Below are 24,456 nucleotides of genomic sequence, written 5' to 3' on the forward strand. Positions count from 1 at the left end.
CCTCCTGTCTCTTTTCTCTCCCTAGAGATGCTGCCAGACATGCTGAGATTTTCCAGCACTTTCTCTTTGGTCCCAATAACCTTAAACATGTCTTCACATATATCAGACGCAGGATTCTCCATTGGCCGATGCCGAAATCGGGAAACACAATTGGGCAGAGAATTGGTTTTGACGCTGAAAATGTGCCGGGCGCCAGTTTCAATCCAAATCACAATTCTCCGGTTCCTCGACAGCAGCGTCAACGCGTTCCACTCCACACATTATAGTAACCGCCCTTGGCATATAATTACTGGGCCTGACCCGGTATTCTCCGGGACCTCCGCGATTCTCCACCTCCACTGGGGGGGAATTCCCGGTGGTGAAATTCGCTTGTGTTTTTAAAAAATCGTGAAACAGGCGCCATGGCTGATGAGGGAGAGAGGGGGGCTACGGAAAGTGTCCAACATTGCCATAGTTTGTTGAAAGTTATGATGCTGGCCGGGAGACTTCTGCCAGGGCTGGGAGGTGGGGGAGTCATGCGGGTGGCCAGGAGGTGGGCATGAATACCATTGCCGCAGCCTGCAAGGCAACCAAGCAGCTACGCACATCACTGATTGCCCACTGTGAACTTAGGATCACAGGTCATATGGGTGTCCTCCAGGCCACCCCCTCAGTGTCCTCTGGCCCCAGCCAACCCATCAGCGGGATGGCCATGCTGCAGCGCAATCAGTGCCATCTTGTTGACTGGGATGTATGTGTGCGTGGAGTGGAGTGCTAATACAAAGAACAAAGAACAAAGAAATGTACAGCACAGGAACAGGCCCTTCGGCCCTCCAAGCCCGTGCCGACCATACTGCCCGACAACTATACAACTGCAATATACAACTGCAATCAATCCCGATGAATCTGATACCGTTTTCCATTGGAATTGACTGTGTTCCACGTTGCGCTGGTGCTTCCCCCTCAATGGTTCCTGAATCGGTCCAGGTGCGGTGCCAGTTTTGCTGTCGTAGAAGTCCATGAATCCTGCCTGGGCGTCAACACTTAGACTCAGGAATGGAGAATCCCGCTTCAGAAGTTTTATACTTCTTACTTTTTCGCGATCACTGATCACCATGCTATCCACTTACAAATTAACGAAAGCCCACAAAAAATGCACATTCCAATTCAAATTTATAAATTCAATTACATAGTACAAATATAAAATAAATAAATCGTCCTCACATTAATTTATTTTCTGTTTTCCGTTTGCCTTTGCAGCTCCATGTGCTGCTATGCGATGCCCCTAGAGTGTCTGCAGTGTGCATGGTGGAAGATTGCTGATCTCAGACAGAGGTGCTAGGCAGATGGCCTCGGAGGGAAAATTCAAATTCCTCAGGACCAAGGAATCTTGCCTTCAGACTGCACCTACTTTGGCTTGAGGTGCTATCAGGGCTGGTCAACCGACAGGCAACGGCAAAGGAGCAGTGGTGGGAGTAGGAATGCTATCACCCTGAGAGAGGTAAGCAGACTTGTGCTCCCAGGAGCCACTGTTATTCTCCTGAGGTGGCCCCTCAGCAATCCTGCTGATCTATTGGACAGATTTTGGAACTGTTGTGATGCTCTGGAAGCCTCTTTGAACACTGGTGTCCAGAGACTGAGCTTGCAGGGTAGCAGCCTGAAATTCCATTGCAGCCTTCAGCCCTTCGACAGAAACTGTTGGTGTTGTAATGGATGTTGTGACTGTCTTCATGCTGGGTTCCACAAGTTTGCTGATATACATTAGAGGATGGATTCCAATGTCTGTGCAAAGCCCTGTGTCAAATGGGTGCTGTATCCCTCCATGCTCCATGTTATAAAGCACAGGTTTTCCAGTACATGTACTGCTGCATTAGAGTTCTGCTGCAGCCTGGCCCAAAGTTTCATCCGACTCCTCTGTAGCAGATCTAATGTGCAACCTTGCACTCTGTCAAACTGGCAACTACTCCACCCTTTCTCACATCCTGGTTCCTCCACATGTGTGCCCAGTGTCTCACCATGTGCAGAATCTTCCTCTATCTTGGACTCTAAAATACCCATGATGACTTTCTCTAAGTTTGCAAAATCGAGTAATAAATTCTCATCATCTTCACCTCCTTCTTCCGCCATTTACTGAGAAGGCTGCAGTTTTTGGTATCTGAAACAAAAAAGGGACAGGGGTAGGGCGGTGGTAAAGGGAGAGGAGAAGGTAATTGCCAGCTTACAGAATCTACTTCAGACGAGACTGTGGGACAAGGGACATGGAGAAGTGGGAGTACATTTGGAGGATACCTTTATGATCAATCACTCCAGCGCACATCACCCCACTGGCCATGGCCTCAGTGACGCCCCTTCCATGATGGTCAGCCCTGCAAACGTGAAGTAAAACAATTGAATTTTAAGGTTGAGACCAATTGATAAGAGATTATTTGTTGATCAGTGATGATGGTGTAGTAAAATGAGCAATGGATGAGGCTAGTGTGCTGTCAGGTTTAGGGTTTTGAGGTACAAAACCCTTCTAATTTAATAGAATTATCAAAATCTTACAAGTGCAGATGGTCGGGTATGCTATATGAAGATGGACTCACCTTGGTAACTTGGCAACTCTTGTGAAATTGTTAAACTTCCTTCCTGAACTGCATCCATTTTCTTGGAGCAACATTCCTGATATTAACTTCCACCACTACTTGTTTCAGCTGCCTCTTGAGCATCTGTCTACAGGGCCTCTTGCACCCTTTGTAAACAGTGGAAGTATCTCCCTTCCACATCTTCCAGCAAATTTTCCAGGGAAGTATCTGTAAACATTGGTGCACACTCACTCTCATGTTCTGCCATTCCTCAAAATATCACAGTATAGATTCAGCTTTCAAATGATTCCCACCAATTTGTGCAACTATAATGGTAAGAGGTGTAAGCCATCTGTAGGTAGCACTGGCCACTCATGATGCAGCCAATAAATAGCACAGGTAGTTCTAGCTGTATTCTAGAATCTTATAAAGCAGCGGGCAGCACACATTTGAAATGCTGCCTGCAATTTTGATGAATGGCGTCGGAAAATTTCATACCGCATTTCCCAAAAGCTCTATTATCGGGGGCTATTCATTTTCACCCCTCATTGGTTCTTTTCTGTTCATGTTCATCTGTCATTTCTTAATCAACTGCTTCTTCAGCAAAGGTGGCTAATAGGCTTCTGTCCAAGGGCTTCAGAATGTTTGTCTCCCTTTCATTATTTCTACGCCACTGAATTTTTCTCGTACTCCTATTATTGTATCTGACAAATTTGCATCTGTGAATAATTATGTAAATAGCCCGACCAAGGAAGTTTTAGCACATAACTGTTTTGGCATGATTAACCAATAAGAACTGATTTACACCCACTCCCATTTCTGGAAGCTAATTATTAAACACAGTACATTTACATTAAGAGAACCAAGAACGGAGAATAATGGGATTGATGATGGTGGAGAAGGTAGTCTTTTGAAAAATTAAAATTACATTTTTAATCAATAGTTGATCTTTTGTCATACTTCCAAATCTTTGCTACCTGCAATCGGCAACTATAAAGGGAATTAAATGGGAGGGGGTGCGGGGAAGATCTGTCTAACTCAGGTTAACACACACATCACCTTGGAAACACAAATAGGACAGTTATCATGCGTGGCAATTGTGTATCGATTTTAAATTGATTATCTCCTCTGCTGAAATTGTGGAAGGGGAAATTTCATAGAAAAACGTTAAACATTTGGACGCTTGTACATTACATCATGATTTCATCCCAACTGTCTATATGCTGCAAAATGCAAGAAAACGATGTAATGACCGTGTGTTACACAGTAAGATAAACTAGCTGAAAAAGATATAACATATATATATAGATATATATATGGAAAGTTTGTATCTGAGCCTTGCTCTGGAGGACATAGATGGTGACCTTAAATGCTCAGTCTGTAGAAAGTGGTGGTGGATGCATACCAGGAACTTTTACAACGTACTGCAGACTTTTCTTGCCTTTTTGACTTTTTACTCTCCCTCTGTTTCTCTCCGCATGACTTGAGGCAGAATGTGGTACGGACTGGTTTGTGTCCATTTTTCGTGTCAATTCTGCAATATGCATGCACTATTTATCACTTATTGAGGGGGGAAAAGAATAGAAATTTTGAGGATGGATTTAGATGAGGAAAGATGGGAAGAGGTTGGAGTGGAGCATGGACTGGTTGGGCTGAATGGCCTGCTCCTGTGTCATATATCTTATTCAATCCTATGTAATAGTCTTGTCCCTTCCATCCAATTTCACCCTGCTAACTCTACATAACCAAGTGAATCTTTATCAGCAGCGATTATTCTCTCTCTGTTTATGCTTGGCATAAGCTGCCCTTCTCATCAATTTCAGGACCAATAAGGGTGATTTATTGCTCATTTTGTTGCAGAATGAAATAATTACTCTTTTTTCTGTTTTTTGTCTGTTAATTGGCCTGCCTGGTTTAACTTTCACTTTCAGAGTGAGGTGAAAAATCATTCAACTGGAAGGCATTAACATTGAGTGTGTCAGAACCTTGGTGAGATGGGAGCAGGGGATGTTGATGCATTGGGGCTACTGGAAATCTGAAATAAAAGTAGAAAGTATTGGCAATACTTAGTAGGCCTGGCAGAATCTGTGGAGAGAGAAGCATGGTGTTAACATTGAGTGGAATATGACTTTTCTTCAGAACAAGGGCTGTTCAAGTTTACCTCTTATGATTAAGTGCTGCTGATAGTTCCGGCAGCCTCTCTCGCTTCTTGGCTCCATTGTTCCCATCATTTACAGGCTCCTGTACTTCTTCCAGCTGAGGTGACTTCAAAATTGTGGAGCATGCAGCAAATACATATGAAATTGTAGACATGGATTTAGCAGGGTCTTTCACAGTTTTATCTGGCCTCAGTTGGGAATGCACCGCCAAGGCTGTGCTTATCTCACTTCTGGCACTGATCAGATCTGGGGCGAAATTCTCCCCCAACGGCGGGATGCCCGCCGACTGGCGCCAAAGCCGGCGCCAATCAGACGGGCATCGCGCCGGCCCAAAGGTGCGGAAGTCTCCGCATCTTTGGCGGCCTAGCCCCAACATTGAGGGGCTAGGCCGACGCCGGAGGGATTTCCGCCCCGCCAGCTGGCGGAAATGGCGTTTGTTGCCCCGCCAGCTGGCGCGGAAATGCGGCGCATGCGCGGGAGCGTCAGCGGCCGCTGTCAGTTTCCCAGCGCATGCGCGGGAGCGTCAGCGGCCGCTGTCAGTTTCCCGCGCATGCGCAGTGGGGAGAGTCTCTTCCGCCTCCGCCATGGTGGAGACCGTGGCGGAGGCGGAAGGGAAAGAGTGCCCCCACGGCACAGGCCCGCCCGCGGATCGGTGGGCCCCGATCTAGGGCCAGGCCACCGTGGGGGCACCCCCCGGGGTCAGATCGCCCCGCGCCCCCCCCCAGGACCCCGGAGCCCGCCCACGCTGCCTGGTCCCGCCAGTAAATACCAGGTTTGATTTACGTCGGCGGGACAGGCAATTCCTGGGCGGGACTTCGGCCCATCCGGGCCGGAGAATCCAGCAGGGGGTCCCGCCAACAGGCGCGGCCGGATTCCCGCCCCCGCCCAATCTCCGGGAGCGGAGACTTCGGCGGGGGCGGGATTCACGGCGGCCAACGGCCATTCTCCGACCCGGCGGGGGGTCGGAGAATGACGCCCCAGGTTCCCCCCACTGCCCCAACTTACCTCTTAGGGGGTCCTCGAGCCCTCCTCACCCCACCTCACCCCGGGCCTAATCCCTGGTATGGGCAATCCAGACCTTAGTACTGCCAGCCTGGCAGTGTCCCTGCCAGCCTAGGCACCTTGGCAGTCAGGGTGGCACTGCTATGGGTGCCATGATGGCCGTGCTAAGGTGTCACGCTGGCAGTGTCAAGGTGCTCGATGCATGTGAGAGTGCCAGGGTACCAAACTTCCCAGAATGTGACCACCCGGGGGCCTCCAATAGTTTGGAAGGCCCCCCCCCCAGGTGCCATTATGCTCGTTCCACGATTCTGTGCAGCAGTGCTAACCGGCGCCAATGGTGAGGTCTCCCAGGTGCAGGAGTTCGTTCCCAGGCCCTTGGGAGAATCAGGCACCGACATATTTAAATGAGCCCAATGGCAGCACTGATGCAGCACTGCACATCATACAGATGCCATCAATGTCACGTGTTGCAACCCGGAATGATCCTGTGGCATAGAAATTCAGAGCCAAAAAATGACATTGACAGGTGCAAGAAATTCTGTCTATGCCTTTGAAATACAATAGGGCACAAGCTAAGCTCATACTGCAACGAGTGCCTCTTGTACCAATTCCCAGAATCCATTTCCATAGTATCCATAACCATAGAATCCCTACAGGCCATTCACCCATCGAGTCTGCACCGACCCTCCAAAAGAGTACCCAAACTAGGTCTACTCCCCTGCCCTATCCCCGTAATCCGGATCATTGATCATGGCCTTTCCATCTAAGCTGCACACCTTTGGAGACCAAGGGGCAATTTAGAATGGCCAATCCATCTAACCTGCACATCCTTGAACACCCAACGAAACCCACGCAGGCGCGGGAGAACGTCCATCTCCACACAGTCACCCGAGGCCGGAATCGAACCTGGGTCCCTGGCGCTGTGAGGCAGCAGTGCTAACCACTGTACCACCGTGCGGCCCTGAAGACTTATGTGCCGTAGGCATTTTGCAAATTCCCTCCTTCTCCCTGTAGCATCTGTAGGTCTGTGGAATGTTTTTTTTTGGTTCTGGTGCTCCTCATCTAGCAATTCCCAAAGCAGACCCAGCAGGATGCCCAGGACAAAGCAATTGTGCAGAGCTGTGAAAGTAATGGTGCTGCTGCACATTCAAAAGACTAAGGCATTTCAAAACGCCACTTAAGAAAATTAAGATTTTGATAGAAATTAAGGTGCCCTTTACTCCACATTTCAGAAGGCTGCTTCCCAATGATTTATTTAAAAGCATAAGAAATGACTCAGGTGCTGGCACATAATACCTTCCCAAACAGGCCCTAAAATATGTACAATTACCCTTATTCTAATATTTTAACCAGCTTCATACTCAGTTTGCTGGGCATCAACAGTGATCGGCTAACGAGTACATCTCCAATGTGTTTTGATTGCAGCAGCCTGCAGTACAAAAGTTTATTGGGAGAGTATGTTAAATGGGTGAAGTGAGATCCAATTTCAACACCCACATTTCCATTCAGCATATCTGACGTTGTGTTTCCTCTCTCTATAAACGTCTGCTTTCCTCTTCTCTATCTTTACATTGACTCTTGCTGAATTAAGCTTGCACATCTTGAATTAAGCGTGCACACCTTTCTCTTTCTTCATGTGTTTTCCATTCTGTACCTTTTGCAGTCTTCTAATTATTCCTTCCACGTTTACAGCGTAGTAATAATATTTACACTTCACTTTCCAATAATTAATTACCTCACACACACAGGTTCTTCACAGTTAAATAATACATTGTGGAAGATTTACAATCTGTTGCAGCGAAACAATTAATTGCTGCATATTTGCATTTATATTTTAAAATTATTCAGCTTCTTTTAAAAAAAACATTTCGTTGACAATTTTAAGCTTCTGTCAACTGTTTACATGCTTTTACTGTGCTTGAGGAACCATTTGACTAATTGCCTTCAACCGTTAATATATGTTTGATGTTTTTCCTCTCCTTTATGCTGCTTTTGGTTACACTTTGTTCTGATAATGCAGGGTTAAAAGAAGCTGTTGCTCGATGATAATGAAATGGGGAAAGTGACAGTGAGGAAATTGGGGCCGAAGGCAAATGTTTGGAGGTGAAAAAATAATTAATTACACCTTGAGGCTATGTCCGAGGTGGAGGGCAAGGTTCAGGCATAGCTGTCGGCATGGTAACAGACTGCAGCTGAGAAGGATAATTGAGGTTGTAACAGGATGAAGGCACAGGTGGGGGGGGGGGGGGGAAGAAGAAATATAATTAAAATCCCCACCAACTCCTCAACATGAGGGCGGGAGCAGTTGCCTTTTCGCGAGCTTTAGCTCTGTTCATCTTTCAATCCGTCTTTTCACCCTTGTGCACTTTTCTGTGTTTTTTCGTGGTTTACATAGTAAACTATGTCCCCAGAATTGTTGATCGGTGTTTCTGCATGATAAAGTGGAGTTAGAATGTTTGAATCCTCGCATGTTCGTGGCGGCTAGTTGTTGGGCTGGGGTCCTGCTTTCAGTGGCGCAGTTACTTTTGAGTGGGCTCTTGCCCCTCGACGGTGCGGTGAGCTTTGACGGACAATGGCTGCGAATGAAGATGCTGTCCTGACTGGAAATTATGACTCTTAAGGTGTAAGTCACCATAGCACCATACCAAGAGTTGCAGGATGTTTTTTATATGGAGCAATGGAGACGCATGAGGAGATTCTTGCAACAGAGAGAGCACTGTCCTCGCTGGGGGTCCACTTCCGTAAGGCCGAGTTCGTACTGCTTAGCCTGTCGTCCATGCTGAAGGAGTCGGGACTGAAAGAGAGGGAACAGGAGAGGAGTGCTACTGAGCCTGGCTCCTGAGGTAAGGCGGTGGATAATTTGACTGTTGAGCTCAAGAATTGAGTGCATGTTTCGGGAATCTCGGGCGGAATTCTCCGCAATCAGCGCGATGTCCGCCGACCGGCGCCAAAAACGGCGCGAATCAGACCGGCATCGCGCCGCCCCAAAGTTGCGGAAGTCTCCGCATCTTGAGCGGCCGAGCCCTCACCTTGAGGGGCTAGGAACGCGCCGGACTGATTTCCGCTCCGCCAGTTGGCGGGAAAGGCCTTTGGTGCCCCGCCAGCTGGCGCGGAAATGACATTGCCGGGCAGCGCATGCGCGGGAGCATCAGCGGCCGCTCACGGCATCCCCACTCATGCGCAGTGGAGGGAGTTTCTTCCGCCTCCGCCATGGTGGAAGGAAAAGAGTGCCCCCACGGCACAGGCCCGCCCGCGGATTGGTGGGCCCTGATCGCGGGCCAGGCCACTGTGGGGGCCCCCCCCCGGGGCCAGATCGCCCGCGCCCCCCCCAGGACCCCGGAGCCCGCACGCGCCGCCTTGTCCCGCCGGTAAGAGAGGTGGTTTAATCAACGCCGGCGGGACAAGCATTCTAGCAGCTGGACTTCGGCCCATGCGGGCCGGAAAATCACCGGGGGGGGGCCCACCAACTGGCACGGCGCGATTCCCGCCCCCGCCGAATATCCGGTGCCGGAGAATTCGGCAACCGGCGTGGGCGGGATTCTCGCCAGCCCCCGGCGATTCTCCAACCCGGCGGGGGGGTTGGAGAATCTCGCCCCTCGATCTGAAGGCTAGGCAAATCAAATTAGATCATAGAATGTACAGCGCAGAAGGAGGCCATTCAGCCCATCGAGTTTACACTGGCTCTTGGAAAGAGCACCCTACTTAAGCCCACTCCTCCATCCTATCCCCATAACCCAGCAACCCCATCTAACCTAAGGGAAATTTATCATGGCCAATCCACCTAACCAGCACTGTGGGAGGAAACCGGAGCACCCGGAGGAAACCCACGCAGATACGGGGAGAACGTGCAGACTCCGCACAGACAGTGACCCAAGCGGGAATTGAACTTGGGACCCTGGCGCTGCGAAGCCATAGTGGTAACCACTATGCTACCGATGGAGCACATCTAATCCTGTCTTCAAGGCCTGGGGTTGATGTGGCCTTCCAGCCACTGGTCCCATGTAATCGTGTTCCAGATAGCGGCCGTGAGGGATTGGAGATGCCTGAATTGGTTGATTCATCCCCCATCCCGGCCTGAGCCTAGGTTGTTGACCGTTTGGGTTCTGGTGAGATGGCATGCTTGAAGTAATGGTGCCTCATGCTTCGATCAATGGAATCGTTGAGAGATCCTGAAGCGTGCTCATTGATCTTCATCCTGCCTCATCCTGTCATTGGCTTTCTTTGTGCTCCAGTGAAGAAGTCTTTATCCTGAGGACTGCCTTGCATTTCTGCATTTAAGTTATTAACCTGGACTAATCTCCCTGTTTATCATGTTGTTGTCTGCTTGATGTTGTCAATTCTTTTCATTTACAGGGAAATGAAGAATGTGGATGTGATATCCTGTACCGTTGATTATGATTATCCTGATTTAACAAATTCATATCATGTTAAACTGAATGTTAGAACATAGAACAGTACAGCACAGTACAGGCCCTTCGGCCCATGATGTTGTGCTGACTATTTATCCTAATCTAAGATCAACCTAACCTACACCCGTTCAATTTACTGCTGTCCATGTGCCTGTCCAAGAGTCGCTTAAATATCCCTAATGGCTCTGACTCCTCCGCCTTTGCTGGCAGTGCATTCCACACACCCACCACTCTCTGTGTAAAGAACCTAACACTAACATCTGCCCTTTACCTTCCACCAATCATCATAAAATTATGTCCCGTCGTGACAGCCATTTCCGCCCTGGGGGAAAGTCTCTGGCTATCCACTCTATCCATGCCTCTCATCACCATGTACACCTCTATCAAGTCACCTCTCTTCCTACTTCACTCTAGTGAGAAAAGCCCTAGCTCTCTCAACCTTTCTTCATAAGACATGCCCTCAAGTCCAGGCAGCATCCTGGTAAATCTCCTCTGCACCCTCTCCAAAGCATCCACATCCTTCCTATAATGAGGCGACCAGAACTGGACCAGAACTGAACCAGGGTTTTATAAAGCTGCAGCAAAGCTCCACAGCTCTTAAACTCAATCCCTCTGTTAATGAAAGCCAACACACCATACGCCTTCTTAACAACCCTATCGACCTGGGTGGCAACCTTGAGGGATCTATGTACGTGGATCCCAAGATCCCTCTGTTCCTCCACACTTCCAAGAATCCTACCTTTAACCCTGTATTTAGCATTCAAATTCGACCTTCCAAAATGAATCACTTCACATTTACCTAGGTTGAACTCCACCTGCCACTTCTCAGCCAAGCTCTGCATCCTGACAATGTCCTGTTGTAACCTGCAACAGCCCTCGACACTATCTACAACTCCACCAATCTTCGTGTCATCGGCATACTTACTAACCCACCCTTCCACTTCCTCATCCAAGCCATTTACAAAATCCACAAATGGCAGAGGTCCCAGAACAGGGGCGAAATTCTCCTACCCGCCCCGCCACATTTCTGCGTCGACCGGCCAGCGGGAGTCTCCGTAACACCGGCCGGTCAATGGGGTTTCCCATTGTGGGGCAGCCCCACGCCGTCGGGAAACCCCCCGGTGCCGGCAGAACGGAGACTCCCGCCGGCAGAGAATGACGCCCCAGATCTCTGTGGGACACCACTGGTCACCGACCTCCAGGCGGAATACATTCCATCCACTACCACTCGCTGTCTTCATTCGGCCAGCCAATTCTGTATCCAGACAGCCAAATTTTCCTGTATCCCAAGACCCCTAACTTTCGGAATGAGCCTACCATGGGGAACCTTATCAAATGCCTTACTGAAACCCATATACACCACATCCACTGCCCGACCTTCATCAATGTGTCTCGTCACATCCTCAAAGAATTCAATGAGGCTTGTGAGGCATGACCTTCCCCTCACAAAGCCATGCTGACTATTTTTGATCAAACTATGTTTTTCTAAGTAATCATAAATCCTGGGCGAGATTCTCCACTCCCGTGCCGGTTGGGAGAATCGCCTGGGCTGCCAAAATTTCCCGGGACGCTGGTCCGACGCCCTCCCGTGATTCTCCCAAGCGGCAGGAACGGCCCATTCGAGTTCCGCGGGCCGCAGGCCGGAGAATCGCCGGAGACACCCAAAATGCCGATTCTCCGGCACCCCCGCTATTCTCAGGCCCGGATGGGCCGAGCGGCCAGGCCAAAACGGCGGGTTCCCCCCGGCGCCATCCACACCTGGTCGCTGCCGTCGTGAACGGAGGCAGAAGAGACTCCCTCCACTGCGCATGCGTGGGAAGCTGTCAGCAGCCGCTGACGCTCCCGCGCATGCGCCGCCCGGAGATGTCATTTCCGCGCCAGCTGGTGGGGCACCAAAGGCCTTTTCCGCCAGCTGACAGGGCGTAAATTTGTCCGGCGTCGGCCTAGCCCCTCAATGTTGGGGCTCGGCCCCCAAGGATGCGGAGAATTCCGCACCTTTGGGGCGGCGCGATGCCCGTCTGATTTGCGCCGTTTTGGGTGCCAGTCGGCGGACATCGCGCCGTTTTCGGAGAATTTCGCCCCCTCTTTCTCGTGAATACTGCAGCAAAATATTCATTTAGGGCGTCCCCTATCTCCTCGGACTCCATGCACAAGTTCCCTCCACTATCCCTGATCGGCCCTACTCTCACTCTGATCATCCTCTTATTTCTTACATAAGTGTAGAACACCTTGGTGTTTTTCCTAATCCTTCCCACCAGGGCTTTTTCATGCCCCCTTCTAGCTCTCCTAAGTCCATTTTTGAGTTCCTTCCTGGCTACCTTGTAATACTCTAGAGCCATGCCAGATCCTTGCTTCCTCAACCTTATGTAAGCTTCCTTCTTCCTCTTGGCTAGAAACTCCACTTATCTTGTCATCCAAGGCTGCTTCACCTTACCATTCCTTCCTCGTCTCAGTGGGACAAAACAATCCAGCACTCGCAGCAAGTGCTCCTTAAACAACCCCCACATTACTGTTGTGCATTTCCCCAAGAACAACTGTTACCACTTTATGCTCCTCAGCTCCTGTCTAATAGCAGTTCCCTCCCCCAATTAAATAGCTTCACATACTGTCTGTTCCTATCCCTCTCCATGACTATGGTAAAGGTCAAGGAGTTGTGGTCACTGTCACCAAAATGCTCTCCCACCGAGACATCTGACACCTGGCCTGGTTCGTTGCCGAGCACCAAATCCAATATGGCCTCCCCCCAGTCGATCTATCTGCATATTGAGTCAGGAATCCTGACAAAATCTGCTCCATCCAAACCATTTGCAGTAAGGAGGTTCCAGTCAATATTAGGGAAATTGAAGTCACCCATGACAACAGCTCTGTTACTTCCGCATCTTTCCAAGATCTGCCGCCCAATCTGTTCCTCCATCTCTCTGCTGCTATTGGGGGGTCTATAGAAAACTCCCAATAAAGTGACTGCTCCTTTCTTGATTCTGACTTCCACCCATACTGACTCAGTAGCCAAATCGTCCTTGACTCCTCCTTTTCTGCAGCTGTGATGCACTCCCTAATTAACAGTGCCACTCCCTCTCCTCTTTTACCTCCCTCCCTATTCATCTTAAAACATATCAACCCCAGAACATCTAATGACCATTCCTGTGAAATCCATGTCTCCGTAATGGCCATAAAATCGTAGTTCCAAGTACTGATCCATGCTCGAAGTTCATCTCCCTAATTCTTGACACTCCTTGCAATGAAACAGACACACTTTAACCCAGTCCACTGAGTGCAACTGGGCCCTATCAACTGTCTATCCTTCCTCTCAGATTCGCTGCATACTATTTCTGCCTGTACAAAAGTTCCCCTATCCCCGGATCCATAGCTCTGCTTCCCATCCCCCTGCTAAACTAGTTTAAACCCTCCCGAAGAGCTCTAGCAAACCTCCCACCCAGGATATTGGTGCCCCTCCAGTTTAGGTGCAATCTGTCCTTCATGTACAGGTCCCACCTTCCCCAGAAGACATCCCAATGATCCATATATCTGAAGCCTTCCCTCCTGCACCAGCCCTGTAGTCACGTGTTCAGCTGCACTCGCTCTCTGTTCCTTGCCTCACTTGCATGTGGCACCGGTAGCAATCCTAAGATTACTACTCTGCTTGTCCTGCTCTTTAGCTTCCAACCTAACTCCCTAAAATCACGTTTTAGATCCTCATCCCTTTTCTTAGCTATGTCGTTGGTGCCTGTGTGCACCACGAATTCTGGTTGCCCCCCCTTAAGAGTTAGAGCTCTTCGGGCGGGTTTAAACTAGTTGAATGGGATTTGTGCACAGTCTTTATCCTAAATATATTTGGGACTTATATTGTCTGACAATCCTTGTGGTGGAGGGAGGGGGTGCTTTTTGCTGTCTCTCCCTTGTCTCGCTTCAAAGGAAGATGAGCGGAGCAAGAGCGGGTGAGGGGCGGAGGGTAGGAGTTGGTAATGCTAGTTTGTCCTTGCTGTAATCGAGAAACGTTCCCCCAGTTAGAGCTTTTTCCTGCTTTTCTTTTAAACCGACTTCACAGCATCCATGCTTACTTCTTTTTAGGCCCAGGCAGACCGTATATTATCCTGATGAGGACTGGATTATACGTGACTCCTCCCTTCGGCCGAGTCAATCTTTTCTCCTGATATGGGTCTCCCTCTCTGGTACTTCATTCAAGACAAGGGCGGCCTAAGTATCCTTTATATAATGCAGTTTTCACAATCTGGATGGGTGTTCCCTCCCTGAGGAACTACTTTTCTTCTCTTCTCCCATCTGGGAGGGTACGGTTTTCGTACTGGCTTGGGCTTGGCCTTGTTTGGGGCTCTTGGCTTCGGGGAGGAGGGGGGGAGCAGTCGCTAGCTTGAGGGATTGAAATGCACTTACCGCTCTTTAATGTGGTCAATGTTTGTAAACATTGGGGTTTCACCACTTAGGCCACTGAACCATGAAGGGAGGTGAAAGAATCAAGCTACAAATGGTTTGTAGAAGCTGTCACTCACAGACCACTACTAGAAAGCTATGACTGGCATGCAGATAATGGATCTGTATGAACCAGATCCATGTTACAGTTGTTCTCCTTCGAGGAATGGACATGTGGAGTTTCAAGTAAGTGTTACGGCTGTAACGCTTCTTAGTGCCCCTGTCTGGACTGCCTTCTAGCTTCCAGACAGGGATCTATTTTCTGGGAAGGGGGGGTGTCTGTGTGTGTAGGTGGGGGGGTGGGGGGGCGGGGGGGGGGGGGTGGAGGAGAGTCATTCCAGGCAGGGGCTCCCTTTGGTAGGGTCTTCCTCTTACAGGGGTCCTTGTGGGGGTCTCCATATTACAGGGGTCCCGGGGGGTGGGGATGGGGGGGGGGAGTTCCCTATTATAAGGGTCGGGTGACCACTGTACTTGGGGGTAGGCGGGAAGGCATCCAGGTAATCTGGGGGTGGGAAGCTACTGTGCAGTGTGGAGGGGTGGGTTCGGGGCTGATTTGAGGTCCGGTGGTGTCGTCAAGCGCGGAGAATTGCCGGGGGGACCACGCTATCCAGCCGCCCGCTCAAAATTGCAACCTGATAGCAGGATTCCCCAGGGAATCCCCCATATTCCACGCCATGCATACATTTGCATGGTACGCAAAGTAATACTGAATTGCTTGCCACTTTAAACACCCACGGGGATTGTAAACTGATTGCAATTCACTTCCGGCGGGAGAAAATAGGGCGGGATTCTCCGACCCCGCGCGTGGTCGGAGAATCGCCGGGGGGGCGCGAATCACGCGACGCCGGTCCCCCCGGCAATTCTCCGCGCTTGACGGGCCGAATGCCCGCTGAGTTCAGCCGAGTCCCGCCGGCGCCATTCGCGTGTGGTCCTACCTGGCGGGTCCTCGGCGTTCATGCTGCGGGGGCCATCCTGGTGTGGGGGAGGGGGGATCCAACTCGGGGGCGGGGGGGGGGCTCCACGGTGGCCTGGCCTGGGATCGGGGCCTACCGATCGGCGGGCGGGCCTATCCCGAGGGGGGCCTGTGTTCCTCCGTGCCAGGCCCCTGTAGTGCTCCGCCATGTTGCCCGGGGGCCGGTGCGGAGAAGGCAACCCACGTGCATGCGGAAACGCACGCCCGCTGTGGCTGCTGTGCGGTGCAGGACCACTGATCCTCGGGGCCAGATGATGCCGTTGTAAGACGTCCCGGCATTTACGACAGCATCAACACTAGCCCCAGGATCGGAGAATCCCGCCCATAGTCTCCCAAACAGAAACCCCACCTCACATGTTTCATGCAATCAATCTCGTAGAAAACCATACAAAGTGCCTGTGAAGATTCAAATGATCAGTCCTGAGAAAGTTGGCAACTATTCGTTACTGACGAAGATTTAGGGGCAAGTGGCAAAATATTATCGCTGCAAATTCTAAAATATATGAATCCACTGATGTGGAAGGACATGGAAAAAACTAATTTCAATGTACAATGGTTCACGTATTCCATGTGTAGGATCCATAGTTCTGGGGATGCAAGTACAATTAATCCTCCAGGGTGACGCAGATGCTCTACATCATGTTGAGTCCTCACACTAGTAACGCTCTATGGAATCATTCAGATGGCTCAAGACAAACAAACTTCAGAAACTATCACTCAGTTCATGACCTAACATCAAAACATCCAGAATATTACAACAAAACTGACAGTTTCAAGGGAGCGAAATGCAAGTCCCTCAATTGATCTGGTACAATTTGCACATAGCAAATGCCATCAGCTACAAGGAGAAACAGCGAAAAGATTCCACACGACAGAAACTGTGGAAAATCAATATTGAAGGCTTGTCTGATTCAAATCAGCATCTCCATGAACACAAGTGTCCATTTTGCTTTCATCCTGAAGGGCTAGGTATCTCCCAGAGAGTCATTTTTACAGGCAGGCAGGTCATCACTTTTTTGGAACCAAGGTCCGATGAAGCCATTGTGTGAGGCATAACCGGGAGAAATCAGATCGACTCCAGCTCCTCAACCATTATACAGTCCTATTGAGTCTAGGAAAAGAACCCAAATGCAACGAGCAACAACATTCAAGAACAGCATGCAAATAACGAAACCTGCATACAAGATTACCATAATAAGATGTGGGCATTCCAGTAGTTCACCTTCATGCTTTAAGACTCATATAGATTTATCTTTGCACTTAACTAAACAAAAGCATGTATTGTAAACAGTTATACTTCTTTGGAAGGGAGGCAAGTATCTGAAAGGAAATGTTGTAAAATGACTTTAAAGAATAGCACCATCACATCACTAGAAGGGGAAATGTATCATGTGATCCAATCTTAGTTTCTCTTTTGCATTGAGCAGCAGAGCAAAGAACAGCCCCTCATGCTCCAAGTTTTACAACAATGTAAGCACTGTTCTCATGTGCCTAGCCTTAATAAATGAACCCATAATGTGTTTACTCAATCCCTTGTGAGCGATTGGTGCCTTTTGTCTTGTACAGTAAATAACTCCAAGATATTATATCATTATAATAATGCAATACAAGGGGTAGTGTTATCATAGAAATCATAGAATCCCTACAGGGCAGGAGGTCATTAAGCCCATCAAGTGTGTACCGACGCTCTGAAAGAGCACCCTACCTAGGCCCACGCCCCCACCCTATCCCCATAACCCTACCTAACCTTTTTAATTAAAATTTTTTTTTTACATTTAGAGTACCCAATTCATTTTTTCCAATTAAGGGGCAATTTAGCGTGGCCAATCCAGCTACCCTGTACATCTTTAGGTTGTGGGGGCGAAACCCACGCAAACACAGGGAGAATGTACAAACTCCACACGGACGGTGACCCAGAGCCAGGATCGAACCTGGGACCTTGGCGCCGTGAGGCAGCAGAGCTAACCATTGAGCCACCGTGCTGCCCCCCCACCTAATCTTTTAATAATAATAATCTTTACTGTCACAAGTAGGCTTTCATTAACACTGCAATGAAGTTACTGTGAAAAGCCCCTGGTAGCCACATTCTGGCACCAGTTCGGTAACAGGGGGGGACAATTCAGAATGTCCAAATACCTAACAGCACGTCTTTCGGGACTTGTGCGAGGAAACCACAGCACCCGGAGGACACCCACACAGACATAGGGAGAACATGCAGACTGCGCACAGACAGTGACTCAAGCCGGGAATCAAACCTGGGACCCTGGTGCTGTGAAGCAACAGTGCTAACCACTGTGCTAACCACATTTGGACATTAAGGGGCAATTTAGCATGGCCAATCCATCTAACCTGCATATCTTTGGACTGTGGGAAGAAACCAGAGTACGCAGAGGAAACCCAGATAGACACGAGAGAACTCCACACAGACAGTCACCCAAGGTTGGAATCGAACCTAGGTCCCTGGTGCTGTGAGGCAGCAGTGCTAACCACTGTGCCACCCTAAATGTTCTTGGTAAAAGTCAGTATAACACTGCCAAATTGCAGCATGGAAGGGTATTCTGTGGTCATTCATGTAAAAAAGCTGTAGAGGTGTCATGAAGAATGACAGTCACAGAAAATGTTGTTCAATGACTTTGGTAAGAGTCATTTCAATGTTGCAGGAAAGGAAGGAACCCGATTGAAGGAATTCAAATAGCAGAATGGGTTAGAAGAGAAATGATTAGAAATATGAGGGGCAGCACGGTAGCACAGTGGTTAGCACAATTGCTTCACAGCTCCAGGATCCCAGGTTCGATTCCCGGCTTGGGTGACTGTGCAGAGTCTGCACGTTCTCCTCGTGTCTGCGTGGGTTTCCTCCGGGTGCTCCGGTTTCCTCCCACAGTCCAAAGATGTGCAGGTTAGATGGATTGGCCATTCTAAATTGCCCTTAGAGCCCAATAAGTTTAGGTGGGGTTACTGCGTTACAGGGATAGGTTGGAAGTGTGGGCTTAAATGGGGTGCTCTTTCCAAGACCTGGTGCAGACACGATGGGCCGAATGGCCTCCTTCTGCACTGTAAATTCTATAATTCTATGATGAGAGGCATCAACACATTCAGAGACTTTGGGCTGCTCTGAAAGTATAAAAATAGGGGAGCAGCTTTCTCTTAAAAAAAACATAGGTTGAAGCAAAATTGGAGCTGGGTAACGACATTTGGAATGGAGAACACTGCCCATAGTGAAGCTAGCATGGAGGCCAAGAAAGGAGGTTAGATTCTCAATAATTTTGTAGGAATGGGGTCAAGAAAGTAGAAGATGGGGTTGCTGGATGAAATAAGTTTGGAAGGGGATACAGATGATGGGACAGAAACCGGAGACACAGCTGGGACAGGGGTTAGTTACTGAGCAATGCAAAACAAAAATGGGGAGACAGCAATAGCAGCTGATTAGATGTGGGTGCGAAATCAAAGCACAAGCTCCTCATTTAGTTGGAGGTGAGAGTGGGGAAGCGGCAGGAAAGACGGATTTAAGAAAGTAGTGGACAGTTGTGAAAATAAGTCATTTTCATAGTGTACAGTTTTGAATGGGGAGAGTAAGCTTATGTGGTCATATCACTTGTGTCTTTAAGATTTCAGGGAACAAAGAAATCGGGACTGCAAGGCCAAATGACTAGGATGACAATCACTAATGTTTATACTGGGGAAAATTTGGTAATTGAGATTGTATAAATCAATAGGTGCAGAAATTACTGGGGAAGATTTTGAAGTCCCTCTCCTGCAAAACAAATGGGTCAATAGCGCCCAAAAAATGATGGGGAATAACTTAATGCTGCACCCCCACAAGTCAGTCACTGTGGCTGCAGCAAGCTATCCCTGTGCCTATCGTTGGGTAACTGGAGCTCTGTCGAGTCATTAAGTAGGTGCATTTAAAAAGCAACTTGGGAGTACTATGATCTACATGGAATCCACTCCCCCTCCACCAGCATCAAAGGACCCCCATTGCCATCTCAAGTGAGCACTGGGCCCAATGCTCACGAATTCCAGATCGGCTGCCCATTAAGACTGGTTGACAAGGATCTGACAGATAAGTCTGTGTACATATTTGTGGGGCTGAGGGGATCAAGCATGCTCCCCCAGGCTCCACAGAACCAAGCAGAATTGCTACCGCTATATGTGTCCCCCAACCTTCAAGACAAAACCCCTGATCTACCTTCAGCCATCACAAAGCTGGCCCAGAGCCACTGGACTGCCACGGATGCTCAATTTTCTTTTCTGCCCAAACACAAAGAAACTACCACAGAGGATTAAGAAATTTATTCAGTGGACAATATTTGGTGGATAATGTCCTTCCATACAATATACCCAAGCATACTGCCACTTGTACAGCCTGTTTTCTCTGTAATAACTGAAAATCAGTCACTTTCAAATCTTCGTTTCCCTTTTGGAAATGACATTGCCCCACTGGCACCATCATTTTGGCACCACCATATTGGCACAATCACTCAATATGATCATCTGCATAATGTTGTAATGATGCACAAAATTGACGGAACCATTTCTACTGCATAATGAGCTGGTAACTAAAGATCGTAAATTTATCAAAAGAAAAAAAAAGAGTGAAGTCAAGAAGTTCATTTCATAAAAATTATTGTTCAAACATTGAATTCCCCACCAGAGCATCGTGGTGGAAGCAATATTAAAGGTAAACTGGATAAATATTGGAAAAAGAAAGCAAAAATGGGAACAATATTGGAAGGGGCAGGGAAACTAAGTAGATATTCCAGCAGATATCAAATATAGGGTCAGATATTGATAATGGAGGACTTAGTAATGGTAATACCATTGAATGTCAAGGAGGTATGTTCAAATTCTCTCTTGTTAGAGATGCTAAGAGATGCTAATTGATGGACACGAGTGCCACTTATTAGCTCAAGCCTTCATGCTGTCCAAGTCTTGCTACAATTGGACACAGACTGTTTCAGAATCTGAGGAGTTGTGAAATGTGCTGAACATCAGCAAATATCCTTAATTCTGACCTTATGATGGCAGGAAGATTACTGATGAAGCAACTGAAGTTGGTTGGGCCTGGGACCGACTGCCTTGAAGAACCTTTGCAATGGTGCCCTGGGACTGAACTTATTAACCTCCAAAAACCACAACCATCTTCCTTTGTGCTGGGCAGGACTCCTGATTCCTATTGCTGCCACACTTGGACAATTGCTACCATAATGTGAAGGGCAGTCACTCTCACATCACCGCTTGAGTTCAGCTCTTTTGTCCATGTTTCAACCAAGGCTGTCTTGAGGTCAGGAGCTGAGTCACCCTGATAGAACCCAAACAAAGCATCAATGAACTAGTTATTGCTGAGTAAATACTATTTGATAGCACTGTTGATGACCCCTTCCAACATTTTACTGATAAACAATAGACTTGTGGGGCGGAATTCTATGATCCTGAGGCAAAGTGTTGACGCCGTCGGAAACGCCGTTGGATTTCTCGACGGCGTCAACACGGTCTCAGGATCAGAGATTCTGGCCCCTACAGGGGGCCAGCACGGCACTGGAGCGGCCCATGCCGCTCCAGCTGCTGAACCCAGCGTCAACTGGGTGTCGCGGGGTCTGCTCATGCGCAGTGGCACCGGCACCAACGCGCGCATGCACAGTGGCTCCCTTCTCCGCGCCGGCCCTGACGCAACATGGCGTAGGGCTAAAGGGGCCGGCGTGGAAGAAAGGAGGTCAGGCCACAACGGAGGTCCCTCCCCGGTGTCGATCCCCCCCTATCCGCCCCCCCCCCCCCCCCCCCACAGGCCGCCCCCAGACCCTTCCACGCCAAGGTCCCACCGGCTGAGAGCAGATTAGAACAGCGCCAGCGGGACTCCGGTTTTCTGTTACTGCCGCTCAACCCATCCCGGGCCGAGAATCGCCGGGGGGGGCTGCACTGGGGTCGCGCCGACCATGCCGGCGCCAATGGCGGAGAATCGCGTCCCGGCGTCGGGACGGCGTGACGCAATTCAAACCAGTCGTGGTGATTCTCAGGCCCGGCCCCGGGCTGAGACAATCGTGCCCGCGGTGTTTGGGGGTGGTGGGTGGTGGAATTAGCCAGGTTGCATTTATCCTGAACAGAACACACCTGGGCAATTTTCAATATTGCTGGGTAGATTGCAGTGTTGCATTTGTACTGGAACAGCGTGGCCAGGGGCAAGGCAATCTGTTGCCTGAATACTATTGATGGAATATTCTCAGGGCTCATCGCTTTTGCAGTATTCAGTGCTTTCAGCCAATTCTTGATATCCCATGGAGTGAATTGATCTGGCTGAAGACTGGAATCTGTCATACTGGGGACCTGAGGAGGAAGCAGAGATGGATCATCCACTCTACTAGCTTTTAATTCCAGATTTTTATTGAAATTCAGTTTCAACAGCTTCTTTGGTGGGATTTGAACTAGTGTCCCCAGAGTATTCGCCTGGACCTCTCAATCACAGTAATGCCACTGCCTCCCCAAATGTAATGGAATTAATGGCATCAATTTAAGCAAAACTGAACCTGTTTTAATGCATTTTTATCTTATTTCAACTTTTTTCTATAACATTGCTAACTTGCAATTAAATATAAAATCACTGCATTTAGGAAAGAAAAGGCTTTCACTATTTCAAAAGCTTAAGTATCAGCTTCATTTATTGTACAGCTTATATATTTCAAGAGCAAATTAATACCTTACAACACACATATTAAGCATACATTGCTTAAAAATACCAAGACAGGATATACTATTTAAAAACTTAATTTAGTGTTGTGTTAAGGTGCACCTCTATTAACAAATAGTCATATGGTTATTGAAGATCTGTTGTTATCAGCAATATGTCAAATATCCAATCATATTTACAAAAAGCGTTTACTTACTTACTTGGTTGGCTAAAATATAGGGCGGGATTCTGTGATCCTGAGGCTAGGTGTTGGCGCCGTCGGAAACGCCGTCGCATTTCTCGACGGTGTCAACACGGCCTCAGGATCAGGAATTCTGGCCCCTACAGGGGGCCAGCACGGCACTGGAGCGGTTCACGCCGTTCCAGCTGCTGATCCCGGCATCAACTGGTCGCCGCGGGATCCGCGCATGCGCAGTGGCACCGGCACCAACGTGCGCATGCGCAGTGGCTTCCTTCAATGCGCCGGCCCCGACGCAACATAGCGCAGGACTACAGGGGCCGGCATGGTAAAAAGGAGGCCGCCAGCCAGAGAGGCTGGCCCGCCGATCGGCGGGCCCCGATCACGGGCCAGGCCACATTGGAGGGCCCCCCCGGGGTCGGACCGCCCCCCCCGCAGGCCGCCCCCGGACCCTTCAACGCCGCGGTCCTGTCGGCTGAGAGCAGGTGTGGACGGTGCCGGCGGGACTCAGCGTTTTAACTGCGGCCGCTCGGCCCATCTTGGGCCGAGAATTGGCCGGCCGGTCGCATCGAGCAGCCCCCGACCGGGGCCCTGCCAACCACGCCGGCTCCAATGGCGCCGATTCTCTGCTCTGCAAAGAATCGTGTGCCGGCGTTGGGGCGGCGTGTCACGATTCGCGCCGGTCGCGGGGATTCTCCGGCCCAGCCCCGGGCTGAGAGAATCCTCCCCATAATTCCTGAAAAAGCAACAACTTTCAGTTTAACTGAACAATGCTGATTGTATCAAAAATTATGAAACAATTGCATCAGAGACCCGGGTTCGATTCTGACCTTGGGTGACTATCTGTCTGGAGTTTGCACACTTTCCCTGTGTCTGCGTGGGTTTCCTATGGGTGCTCCGGTATCACCCCACAGTCACAAAGATATGCCGGTTAGGTGGATTGGCTGTGCTAAATTGCTGCTTAGTGTTCAAAAGGTTAGTTGGCATCATGGGGAAAGGGAAGGGCATGGGCTTAGGTAGGGTGCTTTTTCAGAGGATCGGTGCAGACTTGATGGGCTGAATGGCCTCCTTCTGCACTGTTGGGATTCTATGAATTAGGAAATTAATGTTTCCCCATCTGGCATATTATGTTAAAATAATTCCAGTGGGCTTCTTCATAGAACAAAATGGGTGTTCTACTGTTCGTTGCAGTCTATTTTTAATTAGCTCATTGGCCCTTTACTCTTGTAACATTTTGGAATCTTTTCACGATTTTTCCACGGGAAATCCTGAGAGAGATGAGCTTTTAAAGCAAAGTGAATTCTCACATGTTTAATGACTTTACTGTCAGGATGTTCCTTAATGAAGAATCATCAGATAATGCCCAAGACATAATTTGCAAGGAAGTGGTGAACCAATTACATCACTCAATATATAGTTTAATTACTTTCAGCATCATCTTTATTACAGTGCCAACTGCACCATTTTGATTGCTAGCATAAATATTGTTCTTCTTTGGAGGAAGATCTCAGAAATGTAGAAGGGCAGCACGGTAGCATTGTGGATAGCACAATTGCTTCACAGCTCCAGGGTCCCAGGTTTGATTCCGGCTTGGGTCACTGTCTGTGCGGAGTCTGCACATCCTCCCCGTGTGTGCGTGGGTTTCCTCCGGGTGCTCCGGTTTCCTCCCACAGTCCAAAGATGTGCTGGTTAGGTGGATTGGCCATGATAAATTGCCCTTAGTGTCCAATATTGCCCTTAGTGTTGGGTGGGGTTATGGGGATAGGGTGGAGGTGTTGACATTGGGTAGGGTGCTCTTTCCAAGGGCCGGTGCAGACTCGATGGGCCGAATGGCCTCCTTCTGCACTGCAAATTCTATGTCTATGTTAAACTCCCCTGATTACTCAGATAGCTAAGGCAGTGAGGTGGTAAATTTTCTTCACTAATAGGGCTGGATTTTTGTGACCCTTTGGAGACAGACTTGGTGGCTGTGGTAGGTGCGACTGAGAAAATGAGTGGCGGCCATGTTGAAGCAATTTCACAATGCCTACTTTCCCAAGGACAGACTGGAACACCGATTGGCTGTCCACTACCTGTGGAATTGGACCC

At 49.0% G+C, this 24,456-nt stretch overlaps 1 protein-coding gene and 1 long non-coding RNA gene across 2 annotated transcripts in view; one reads left to right on the forward strand and one right to left on the reverse strand.

Moving 5' to 3' along the window:
* Nucleotides 1–24,456, reverse strand: part of LOC140426923 (glutamate receptor ionotropic, delta-2-like) — a 758,287-nt gene that overhangs the window by 343,377 nt on the left and 390,454 nt on the right. The gene's annotated exons all lie outside the window — the stretch shown is intronic.
* On the forward strand, nucleotides 8,025–23,888 carry LOC140427463 (uncharacterized). The gene is made up of 3 exons (XR_011948503.1): nucleotides 8,025–8,547; nucleotides 14,182–14,311; nucleotides 23,725–23,888. It is a non-coding gene; the product is annotated as an uncharacterized lncRNA (long non-coding RNA).

Source organism: Scyliorhinus torazame, chromosome 7 (assembly GCF_047496885.1).
Source record: "Scyliorhinus torazame isolate Kashiwa2021f chromosome 7, sScyTor2.1, whole genome shotgun sequence".
In the NCBI taxonomy this organism is placed as follows: Eukaryota; Metazoa; Chordata; class Chondrichthyes; order Carcharhiniformes; family Scyliorhinidae; genus Scyliorhinus; species Scyliorhinus torazame.